Below are 12,562 nucleotides of genomic sequence, written 5' to 3' on the forward strand. Positions count from 1 at the left end.
TCCAAATAGTAAAATTCGGGCTGGAAACCTTTTAATGACCTTTGAGTATTAACTCCATTGGAATTGGCAGGGCCAGGAACTAGTCACTGAATTTTGATATCCACGGTAGCTGTCAGCAAAGCCCAGGGGTAGAGTGCAGACCTCTGATGGTTTCAAACTGGAGGGTGTAGGGGTAATGATTAGGCTGGCACCCCTTCAGGAAGGAATCACAAGGCCCCTTTAGCTGTTTGAAGAAAGCTCTCACAGAAAACAAAATGTCAACCTTCTGACATGGGTCGAGGCCCTGGTCCCAACCTCTATTGTCTGATTGATGTTCCACATTTGTATAATGACCTACATGGCTTGATCAGGATGTAGGATCTCCTGGCCTTAGATTGCCTCCAATGACCTGACTGAGTGTGGAGTGAAACAGATGGGATAAAGGGCCAATCTCTGCCCTTTGGCTGCTTGGAGAATTCCATGATTTGGAGATGCCCAGTGTTGGACTGGGCTGTACAAAGTCAAAAATCACACAACACCAGGTTGTAGTCCAACAGGTTTATTTGGAAGTACTAGCATATGGAGCGCTGTTGATGAAGGGGCAGTGCTCCAACAGCTAGTGCTTCCAAATAAACCTGTTGGACTATAACTTAGTGTTGATGATTTTTAACTTTGGAGAATTCCAGTACTAATGGAGTACATGTATGTGCAGGCACTGTAAAGTTATATAAATTAGGTGGAGAGGTCTGAGGGCCTCCTGGGTGACATGGAGATATCATTCCCTTAGGCCTTCTACCCACCCTGCTTTGAGGCTATAAGCTGGGTCTGGGTACTACCGATGGGAAACCACTAGAATCCAGGCACCTTCCGTGTGATTGGTGCTCTGCTTTTTTTAATCAAAGTTGTGCGGTTTTCCTTGATCATTACTCTTGCTGCTTTGTTGTATTTGCCACCTCTCCCAGTATGTGGTGCTGTACGAGGATTGTTTGAGATGGTTCACTGTCGCACTCCTCCTTTGTCTGTGATCTTTGTCTTTGTGGCAGGGGATACGCCATCACATAGCAGCCACATAGGAGGCTCTATTTGAAGGTAACAGGAAGGTTTATTGGATGATCGCAATGAATACAATTATGTTTAGCCAGGCATAACTACAAGGACCTTAAGGAGCTGTACAAGTACACTTGCTCCCTCTAAAAGCTCGATCAGAATGCTTGTCCCCAACAACAGGCTGTATGTGACATCAGTAGAATGGGCGCAGCCAACGTTTCATGGACATTAACTCCTTCAGAACCATTACCTTCCAGAACAAGACTAGCCTGCAAAGAATATTACTACAATAATATTGCTCCTTCATTCTGGGGCCAGAGCACTGTGGTGTTAAAATGGGAAAAGTTTGGGCCCACACTGATGAAGATGCTAATGTACTCAATTGGGAATATACTTTCTGGATTAGTGGTGCTGGAAGAGCACAGCAGTTCAGGCAGCATCCAAGTAGCTTCGAAATCGATGTCGATTTTGAAGCTACTTGGATGCTGCCTGAACTGCTGTGCTCTTCCAGCACCACTAATCCAGAATCTGGTTTCCAGCATCTGCAGTCATTGTTTTTACCCTGGGAATATACTTTGCTTATTGCCAGGGCTTTGTTTAGATCAGCTGACTGGATGGCTGGTTTGCTGTGCAGAATAATACCAGCAGCCCTCACCAGCTAAGGTTATCATGAAGGATTCTCCTTCTCAACCTTTCCCCTCGCCTGAAGTGTGGTGATGCTCAGGTTAAAACACCATCAGTTGTCTCTCTCGAATGATCCAGTAGGACTGTGACAACTTTGGCTTTTTTGTTGCCTGAGATTGCCTTGTTTCAGCAAAGCATCTCACGTTTAGCACTAATTAGTTGCAAACTGGATCAAAGCGCAGTTCTTCAACCAATAAGGAAGCAACATCATCACTTAATCCTTGGTTCCACTATAGTATGTACCTTGGCTGTGTTTAAATAAAGAAATAAAACAATTGCATCTTTTGGCAGATTTCATATCGAAATGTTAATTTGTGTGCAGATGAGGCTGCTGCACTGATGTGGTGTTCTGTACGCATACATAATTCTTGTACTTGAATATGATGTTATTTCTTTTTGAAGATTGATTCCTTTGAGAAGCTTTGCTACATGCCCTCTTATAAGTCTGTGAATATTATAATATTGCCAATGAAATGAACCTCAGTAAACATGGACCACAGGAACTTCAAAATAATGAGTAAATTCACAAAGAAAGTTATTTCCACACTAACAACACCTGTGAATTTGCATCCAAATATTATGCTGATTTATGATCCGACCAAAAGCCAGCTGCTACTAACATTTTGAAGAACTGAATCTGCCTAACTATAGAGTTACTCCATATTTTACTAAATTAATGTAAGTTCCCTTGCACAATTTTGGACCATGCCTGGCAGCTCATTGACATTGGACCATGCAGAATCTATAAGAATTCCAATTTAAAGGGATGAACACTCTTAAAGGCGCATCCTTCTGGAGCCAAATATAACTTCAGTCTTTCTAAGCTGAATTTTAAATCTGTGTTGACCTTTGCTGAAGTTTACTACTGCAGGTAGGTGGAAATGGAAGAACAAAATGAAGGAAACCTAATTTCTCCAACTGATGATGCCAGTGTTTGTTTTCAAGAGCACTGGATAATGCTGCAGTGAGACACAATCTATAATTGAGCAAATGTTTATGCAGGATGAATTTGAACAGATTGCTCATTGGGTAACTAACTTACAGGATGCTCTCCACTGTGCTTGGTTTGTGGTGTGCAAATTTCATTTACTCTTTTAATTTGATCTGTTGGTGTTGCTATATTTGTATCCAGGGTAGCGGGATAGCTCAATGGTTAGCACTGTTGCCTCACACTGTCAGGGACCCAGGTTCAGTCCCAGCCATGGGCAACTCTCTGTGTGGAGTTTGTACATTCTCCCTATGTCTGTGTGGGTTTCTTCCCCCAGTCCAAAGATGGATTGGCAATGCTAACTTACCCATAGTGTCCAGGGATGCGCAGGCGAGGTGGATTAGCCATGGGAAATGCATTGTTATAGAGTGGGTCTGGGTGGGATACTCTTTAGACGGTCAGTATGGACTCAATGGGCTGAATGGCTTGCTTCCATGCTGTAGAGATTCTACCTTGCCCCCAAAGACCATAAACAATATCCACTAGTTCATGCCCTCACTGGAAACTCAATTTGAAGACTAAGGATTGATCTATGGCAGGGTGATACAAAATGGATCACCAAGGATGCCCTCATCAATGGCCAGCTCTACACCTACTCCATCAGCAAGTGTCAATCAGCTCCAGTAGGCCTGTAGTAGATGGTGCTCTCTACCAATCATGCTGTTGTTGTGAACTCTTGAAGCTGACCAGTCATAGAGTCATATAGATGTACAGTATGGAAACAGACCCTTCGGTCCAACCCATCCATACCGACGAGATGTCCCAAACCAATCTAGTCCCACCTGCCAGCACCCGGCCCATATCCCTCCAAACCCTTCATATTCATATACCTATCCAAATACCTCTTAAACGTTACAATTGTACCAGCCTCCACCACATTCTCTGGCAGCTCATTCCTTACCTGTACCACTCTGTGTGAAAAAGTTGCCCCTTAGGTCTCTTTTATATCTTTCCCCTCTCGCCCTAAACGTAAGCCCTCTAGTTCTGGACTCCCTGACCCCAGGGAAAAGACTTTGCCCATTTACCCTATCCATGCCCCTCATAATTTTGTAAACCTCTATAAGGTCACCTCTCAGCCTCCAACGCTGCAGGGAAAACAGCCCCAGCCTGTTCAGCCTCTCCCTATAGCTCAAATCCTCCAACCCTGGCAACATCCTTGTAAACCTTTTCTGAGCCCTTTCAAATTTCATATAGGAAATCTTTCCGATAGGAAGGAGACCAGAATTGCACGCAGTATTCCAACAGTGGCCTAACCAATGTCCTGTACAGCCACAACATGACCTCCCAAATCCTGTACTCAATACTTTGACCAATAAAAGAAAGCACACCAAACTCCTTCTTCACTATCCTATCTACCTGCGACTCACTTTCAAGGACCTTCTGTGGTCAGCAGTGCGTTGTTCTTGTGAAAAATATCTATGGACATAGATGTTTGTAGGTGGCAAGACAGGACTGAGGCAGTTTTGGTTAGATTAGATTAGATTTCCTACAGTGTGGAAACAGGCCCTTCGGCCCAACAAGTTCACACTGACCCTCCAATGAGCAACCCACCCAGACCATTCCCCTACATTCACCCTTGACTGATGCACCTAACACTACGGGTAATTTATCCTGGCCAAATCACCTGACCTGCACATCTTTGTAATTATGGGTGGAAACTGGAGCACCCGGAGGAAACCCGCACAGACACGGGGAGAATGTGCAAACTCCACACAGACAGTTTCCCGAGGCGGCAAATGAACCCGGGTCCTTGGCACTGTGAGGCAGCAGTGCTAACCACTGTGCCACCGTGCCGCCCAGGAATGCAAGCAGAACGCATAGCGTTGGAAAACCTGGATATGTCCTTGATAAGGCTGAGCTGGAATTCTGTGACCCATTTTGCACAACACCTTTGAGAGGCCATAAAGGGCTTAAAGAGGATACAGGAGAGGGTCTTGGTTATGTGGAGATTATAAAAGTTATTCCAATGAGAGCAGACATTGTCAAGAGGATATATAATAGAAATGTTTGGGCTCAAGCAGGGCTTTAAAGCGTGGATAGGGACAAATTGTTCTCAAAAGCAAAGCATTAAAGAGCTGAAAATCTAGAATAAAGCAAGAAAATGCTGGAAATACTAAATAATTCTGTACTGTGAAAGAAGAAACAGAGTTAGCAGGCAGAATTTTCACCTCCATAAGGGGACAAAAACAGAGATGGGCATGAAATTTTACCTCATTCATTTGTTTACCAGTTTGTTGACACTATCCTGCCCCTAAGCCATTTTCCCACAGCCTGGATCTGTGTCACTCACAAGGCATGCTGGGAAAATTTAAAGGGCAACAAGTCAGGCAGCTTCTGAGGAGCAGGAGAGTCAATATTTCGGGCCTAAGCGTTTCATCACATTCTTGATGCAGGACTTCTGCCTGAAATGTCGACTCTGCTCTTCAGATGCTGCCTGACCCACTGTGCTTTTCCAGCGCCACCAATTTCGACTCTGATCTCCAGTATCTGCGTTCTCAGTTTCTCCTGAGGAAAAAAAGATGAGACAGGGAGAACAGAACAAAAGGGGCTGACAGAGCAGCAGACAGGCTCTGGCTGGAGCATCCAACTTTGCTGTCATCTTGTCTCAAGATGGTGTAATGCCGTGAAATGCAAGGCCTAATATGTGGGGGAAGCCGATTCTGTAGTATCTTTCAAAAAGGCATTGGACGTCCACTTGAAATGGAAAGATTTAAAGGGCCATTGGGAGAGGAATGAATTGGTAGCTCTTTCAGAGAGCTGACATAGGTACAAGGACCATTGGTCTCTTTCTGTGCGATATGATCATGCGAGTCTATTTCCTAGTACTCTTCATAAAGAAGACTCCCATCTCTTGCTTTGTAGTTGATTTGGAAAAGGTCCCCTGTAAATTCGGCAATGATGTGCTGCTTAGACTGTCAACACAGTACAGTGAGAGCTGCCCAGATCATGTAGTTGGCTGCAGGACAGCCTGATGCATACCTTGGACACAGGCTCTGAGCAGGAGGTTTCCAAAGGCAAGTAAAGCAAGAGCTGGCATTTACGTAGAGTGTTTGGAGGGTGTTTGGTGCAGGCAGGGTCCCATTCTTGGATGACATTTGACTTATTGTGGTCGGCCATTCTTACCCTCGGGTCTTTGTATGGGATAGGCTTTGCTGCCTGGTGGAGTTGGGGACAGAGTGGGGAGTCAGTGGGAAGCTCCAATGCTTCACTTGGCTCACAGGGACTTTTGGAGAGAGACATACCTTCCCCTGGCCTTGCTGCCTTTAGCTGTCAGGATCCCTGGAGCCTAACCAGCTAATCCCTGATTAACTTTAAGGCAGCTATGCTCATTATTACATTTAAATTCACAAACCTCCTCCAAGGTTCACTACTTGCTCTTGTCACAATTCTATTCAATTCAGATGTGCGTTAGAAACAATTTGGATTAGGCTTAGATTTTTAAAGTTTTAATACCTCACTCTGTCCCAACCCACTTGGACATAAAGCTTCAGGCGGACAGTTACTGTGATGTGTGGTCAGAGACCACATCAAGCAATGAGTTGAAATGGATCATAAACTGACAGAACAGAAGTAAAAGTGGTTATAGTTAGATTTGAACTTGCTTGGGGACTCGTCACCACATATAAAACAACCAGAATTTGGGAGGATAATTTCAAATAATACTCTTGCTTATAGTTATTATTGATTTAGATTTCTGTAAGAAACTTAACACCATCCAGGACAAAGCAGCCAACTTGATTGGCACCACATCGACAAGCATCCACTCCCTTCACTGATGCTCAGTAGCAACAGCGTGTACTATCTACAAGATGCACTGCAGAAATTCATTAGAGATCCTTATACAGGACTTTCCAAACCCATGACCACTTCCATCTAGAAAGATAAAGGCAGCAGATACACAGGAACATCACCCCCTACAAGCCACTCACGATGCCAACTTGGAAATATATCATCGTTCTTTCAGTGTCACTGTGTCAAAATCCTGGAATTCCTTCCCCAAGGGCACTGTGGGTGTACCTGCAGCACATGGACTGCAGGGTTCAAGAAGGCAGCTCACCACCACCTTCCTGAGGGCAACTGGGGACAGGCAATAAATGCTGGTCCAGCCAGATGCCCAGGTCTCCTGAATATATTTTAAAAATAGGTTTATTATATGCTTGTCAGATCCACATAGCTTCTGTTACAAGCAGGACATCACAAAACAAAATGAATGGAAAAACTGGTTTCTAAATATACTATAATTCTTTGATTGTTCTCTTTCTCGTCCCTCTCTTTGTGTCTGTCTCTCCCTTGTATTGATTATTTGAATTTCACAAGGTCATCTGTGTTAATTGCCATGTATGTGGAATTGCTGTAGAGCTGTGAAATTGCTTGTGAATCGACGATATTTGTCACTAAAATCAAACACATTAAACTAGTCACCTTGATAACTAACTAGCCTCTGCCTGACATTAAATCACCACGGGTCACTCTAAAAGGCCAGTCTATGGCACTCTGTGAAAGAATCCCATTTCCAAAATATAGTCATTCTTTCAAATTTCCAGAGAGGCAAGATTAAACTTTGTGGAATAGGAAATGGGGGCAAACTACTCTTGCGTATTTAAACTAAATTCAAAAACACAATAAAACTGAGAAAGGAATGCTATTAGCTTTATTTATAGTGATGTGTTTTAAAGGGATTGGAACTTGCTGCAGATAGCTTTTAGATTGGAATCCGCATGATATTGCTACAATATACAATGAAACTGCTTCTTGACATCACAGCCTTTAAATGTAATTGGGCATTTTGTAAGATATGTAAGTTCCCAGATGTCTTTGACGACTTAGTTGGTAGATGTATATGTCATAGCCCAGTCTGCTACTGGGCTATGAGCTGTAAACCTACACTTCCCTACCATGATAATGACAGGTTTTGCAAGTGATTCTCATAGTGATAACGTTGTAATGACAGCCCTTAGGGTTATGTCAACAAACATTAATTGAACTCCGACAATAGTTTGTTTTTATTCTCTCAGAAACAGAAAAGTAGTTTCATTCTTCAAAATTTAAAGAGCAGATAGTTTAAATAACTCATTACATTGAGACTTTTACGTACCTTATCCATTATATCTTCACAATATTATAATAGAATATACAGTGTTGAGTCTGTTCCAATACTGAAAATCAAATCTGTTTATCTTGGATTTAAATGCAGGTTCATGGTTCCTTAAAAGTGGAGTCACAGGTAGATAGGATAGTGAGGGTGTTTGGTATGCTTTCCTTTATGGGACAGAGGATTGAGTATAGGAGTTGGGAGGTCATGCTGTGGCTGTGTAGGACATCAGATAAGCCACTTTTGGAATATTGTGTGCAATTCTGGTCTCCCTCCTATTGGAAGGATGTTGTGAAACTTGAAAGGGTTCAGAAAAGATTTACAAGGATCCCGTCATGTTGATTTGGATCCCATTTACCACCACCTGAGAAAAAGAACAGGAAATGACATGACCACAGGAAATGACATTATCAACCCAAGGAAACCTAAACACATAAATAGAAAGCGGGCCATGACACCAGTGCTTCATCGAGAGACTCACTGATGTTACCTAGTATGGTGACAAAAAATCTGAAAATGAACCTTCCAGCTCAGCGAGCAAATCTACATCCAGAACATCAATCTGATCTACAAATCTTCTCAAAACTCACATTTATAAGGGTGTTGCCAGGGTTGGAGGATTTGAGCTACAGGGAGAGGCTGAATAGGCTGGGGTTATTTTCCCTGCAGCGTAGGAGGTTGAGGGGTGACCTTATAGAGGTTTATAAAATCTTGAGGACCATGGATAAGGTAACTAGACAAAGTATTTTCCCTGGGGCGGGGGAGTCCAGAAGTAGAGGGCATAGGTTTGGGTGAGAGGGAGAACATTTAAAAAGGACCTAAGGGGGATCATTTTCAAACAGAGGGTGGTGTGTGTATGGAATTACCTGCTAGAGGAAGTGGAGGTGTCTGGTACAATTGCAGCATTCAAAAGGCATCTGGATGGGTATATGAATAAGAAGGGTTTAGAGGGATATGGGCCAAATGCTGGCAAATGGAACTAGATTGGGTTGGGATATCTAGTTGGCATGGACGAATTTGACTGAAGGGTCTGTTTCCATGCTGTACATCTCTATGACTCTCTGACTCTAAGTCACTCATAGCTAATTTATCATTTCAACTTGTTCATTTCAGTCTCTATCCCCTTTTCCCGACTGGAAAAGATGGCATCTTTTGAAAACTGGAAGGGGGCCTTTTGGATATGCATCCTGTCTGTTGTTTTTAAAGGCCCGGGAATCCCCTTGAAAATCCAACACATTAAGTCAATAGGGATCAAATGTTGAATCAAAAGTTTGAAGTCTTGCTTACAAATTCCTCCATGACTTTCCCTATTTCTGTAATCATCTTCATCTCCACAAGCATCTGAAAGATCTGTGAGCATTTATGCTGATCCCAACAGCAAGCTCAGTTTGATTGCTGCCCCATTCAAGACCTTGCCTTCAGCTATGCTCTGAACTCTGGAGTTCCCCTGTGGAGTAAACTTCTCCATCTCTCTCCACCTCATTCCTCTTTTCAGATACTTGTTAAAACCAATGTTTTTTTTTAAACAAATTCATCTGAGGAATTTGGATGTCGCTGGCTATGTCGGCATTTATTGTCCATCCCTAATTGCCCTGGAACTGAATGGTTTGCTAGGTCATTTCAAGAGGGCAGTTATGAGTCAACCACTGTGCGTCTGGAGTCACATATTCGGTCAGACCGCGCAATGAGCATTCCTTCTCTTTGACCAAACTTTTGGTCATCTGGACAAGTGTCCTATTATGTGGCATGGTGTTCAATGTTGCTTTAAATCGCTTCCGTGAAGTGTGCTGAAATGATATACTGTATTAAAAAAATACAAATTGGTGTTGAGACACGGTGTCGGGTTCAAGAGCTTAATTCCCCATCACCACCCTTGGCATCATTTGAATTCATTTTGGCAGTCCCAAAGTGATCAAAGATGGCTTGGTTCTGCATTGTTTCAGTGGATTCTCGGGTGGTTGATAGGTCTGGGACTCCATCGACAGACTCTGCCACTTTTGGGTCAGGTGGTGCTTGGAAGGGTGGCTGGATGAGTTGTTGGGAATTTAGTGTATGTCTTCCAGCAGCTCAGTTCATATTCCTCAAGAAGTCACTCAAAGTGGTTTAATGCCTTCTTCATTGTGTTCGATCCTAAACTGAGGATTCTCATAATCAACAGTCTAATCTCTTTAGGGACATTTTGGTAGCCTTAAAGACTTTCTGTTGCTCTCCTTGGGGTCCCCTGCTTGTCACCATGTTCCCAGGGAGAGCAGCTATTTCAGCAGGTCTTGTGTCCAGCGTAATTCCTGAATTATCCCACCCATTCCCAGCCTTGATGATTTACTGCACTGTCACTCTTGTTCTTCACTGAGATTTTTCAATTAAAAGGTTCAGAACTATCGAGCAAGAAGGAGATAAATAATGGAATAGTTGCAAAGCCTACAAAAGAAGGTTTGAAGAGCCCATATTATTGATATCTAGTTTACTCTTGTTATGATTAAAACAAAACCTTTATATCTAGCCCCCTGAGGAAACCAAAAAAACCCACAAAACCTCTGTCAATGCAAGTCAGGACTGAAAATAAACTTAGCTGCTAAATATTTGAAGGATGAAGACTTGTTGAATCAGATATAGATTGAACTGTTTCAAAACTGTTAAACCAAGTTCAAGTAATTTTACAGAATTGGGGCTGGAGAATCTTTTAATTAAAAAAAAGTTAGATAGTTTAAGAGATATAATCAGGCGATAATTATACTGGTCTGCAGTGAGTGATTGGAAAGGGTATTTTGAAGCAAGGTTTCGAGACCAGATGAGATTGGATTCAATTCCCTACAGTGTGGAAACAGGCCCATCGGCCCAACGGGTCCACACCGACCCTCCGAAGAGTAACCCACCCAGACCCATTTACCTAACACTACGGGCAATTTAGCATGACCAGTTCACCTGACCTGCACATCTTTGGACTGTGGGAGGAAACCGGAGCACCCAGAGGAAACCTACGCAGACAAAGGGAGAACGTGTAAACTCCACACAGTCGCCCGAGTGTGTTCTGGTTACACTTGAAATAACAGTTCCAGGGATAGACCTTTTCGGGAAGAACTAATCAGGAAATCGGCAGACTCCATTTTATCCAGAGTGCTGGGAGCAGTCAATTGGGGCAACAGCCTTTTTTAAAGCTCTGATGAAGGGTCACTGGACCTGAAACAATAACTCTGATTTCTCTCCGTAAATGCTAATGCAGACCTGCTGACCTTTTTTCAGCAATTTGTGTTTTCATTTCAGCCTTTTTAAAAATTGACTTCTCAAAACTTGTATTCCTTTATGCTGCACTCTGCAATATATACTTACCTTTACATTGCCCTTTTAACAGGGTAAAGTTTCCCAAGGTGTTTTCACAGGCATGATAACAATCAGAATTTGACTCTGAGCTGCACCTAGACAGGTGACTGAAGGTAGGTTTTAAAGAATATCTTAAAGGAGGAGTGAGGGGTAGAGAGGTAAAATGGTTTTTATGAAGAGAATTGCAAAATTTAGGATTTAAGCAGCTAAAGTGAGCTGCAATTAACCATAGCAATTAAGCAAGGCTCATTCAAAAGCACCTTTCATCGAGAAGTGCAAGGGGCAGCAGATACTTGGGAAGGCCACCAGCTGCAAGGTCCCCTCCAATCCACACACCATCCTGACATGGAAATATATCGCATTCTTTCACCAACTGAATCCGAATCATATAACCCGAAATCCTAACAGGGTTTACCTACTGCCCCCAACCCTCTAAAGACTGAAGTTGTTCAAGAGGGCAGCTCACCATCATCTTCTTGAGTGGCAAGAAATACTGGCCCAGTTAACCAAGCCCACGTCCCATGACAAATAGTGCAATGTATTGATCAAAACTACTGGGAAAGTATGGGAAAAGAATGGTGTACCTGTCAGTTCAAAGACAGAATCTTTTAAGACTAGAATAAAGGAGCAGCAGAAGAGTTTTTTACCCTACTGTCTGTGCACCACAGTAGCGTGGATGCAATCCATACCACCCTGGACCTGGAGGAAGCCAGCAATGGTGAGCTACTCTCAATCATCAGCAAAGTGATAGGAAGTGTCATCAACAGTGTTAGTACAGATCACCAGTGACATCCCACAGGATTATTTATTTGTTAACAACTTGGATAATGGAAAGTCGTATACCCAAGTTTACTGATGAACAAAATTCGGTGGCATTGTAGACTATGTAGATGATAGATTAAAATTCCAAAGGGATATTGATAGACTAAGTGAATGGGCAAAACTGTGTCCAATGGAGTTCAACATAAGCAAGTGTGAGGTTATCCATTTTGGACTGTAAAGGATAGATCAGGGTACTTTCTACATGTTCCAAAGTTAAATACAGTGGATGTCGAAAGAGACTTGGGGGGTTCAGGTGCATGGATCTTTAACTTGTCACAAACAGGTGCAGAAAATAATCAAGAAAGTTCATGGAATGCCAGTCTTTACATCTGTAGGAGTGGAGGACAAGGATGCAGATGTTATACAAAAGTCTGGTTAGACCCTGCCTGGTGTACTGTGAGCAGATCAGGGCACCACACCTCAGGAAGGAGATGGTGCCCTAGGAAGGAGTACAATGTAGATTTACAAGAATGATACCTGGACCTCAGAGGTGCAGTTATGAGGAGAGCTTATATAAATTAAACCTGATTTCTCTCGAATTTAGAAGTTGAAGGGGTGATCTGATCAAAATCTTCAAGTTATTAATAGAAAAATACAGGGTAGATAAAGATAAATGATTTCCACGGGTTGGG

At 42.8% G+C, this 12,562-nt stretch overlaps 1 protein-coding gene across 3 annotated transcripts in view; it reads left to right on the forward strand.

Annotated features, from left to right (window-relative positions):
- oca2 (oculocutaneous albinism II) overlaps positions 1 to 12,562 on the forward strand; it is a 545,784-nt gene that overhangs the window by 372,514 nt on the left and 160,708 nt on the right. The window lies entirely within an intron of this gene.

This window comes from Chiloscyllium punctatum, chromosome 9, assembly GCF_047496795.1.
Source record: "Chiloscyllium punctatum isolate Juve2018m chromosome 9, sChiPun1.3, whole genome shotgun sequence".
Classification (NCBI taxonomy): domain Eukaryota; kingdom Metazoa; phylum Chordata; class Chondrichthyes; order Orectolobiformes; family Hemiscylliidae; genus Chiloscyllium; species Chiloscyllium punctatum.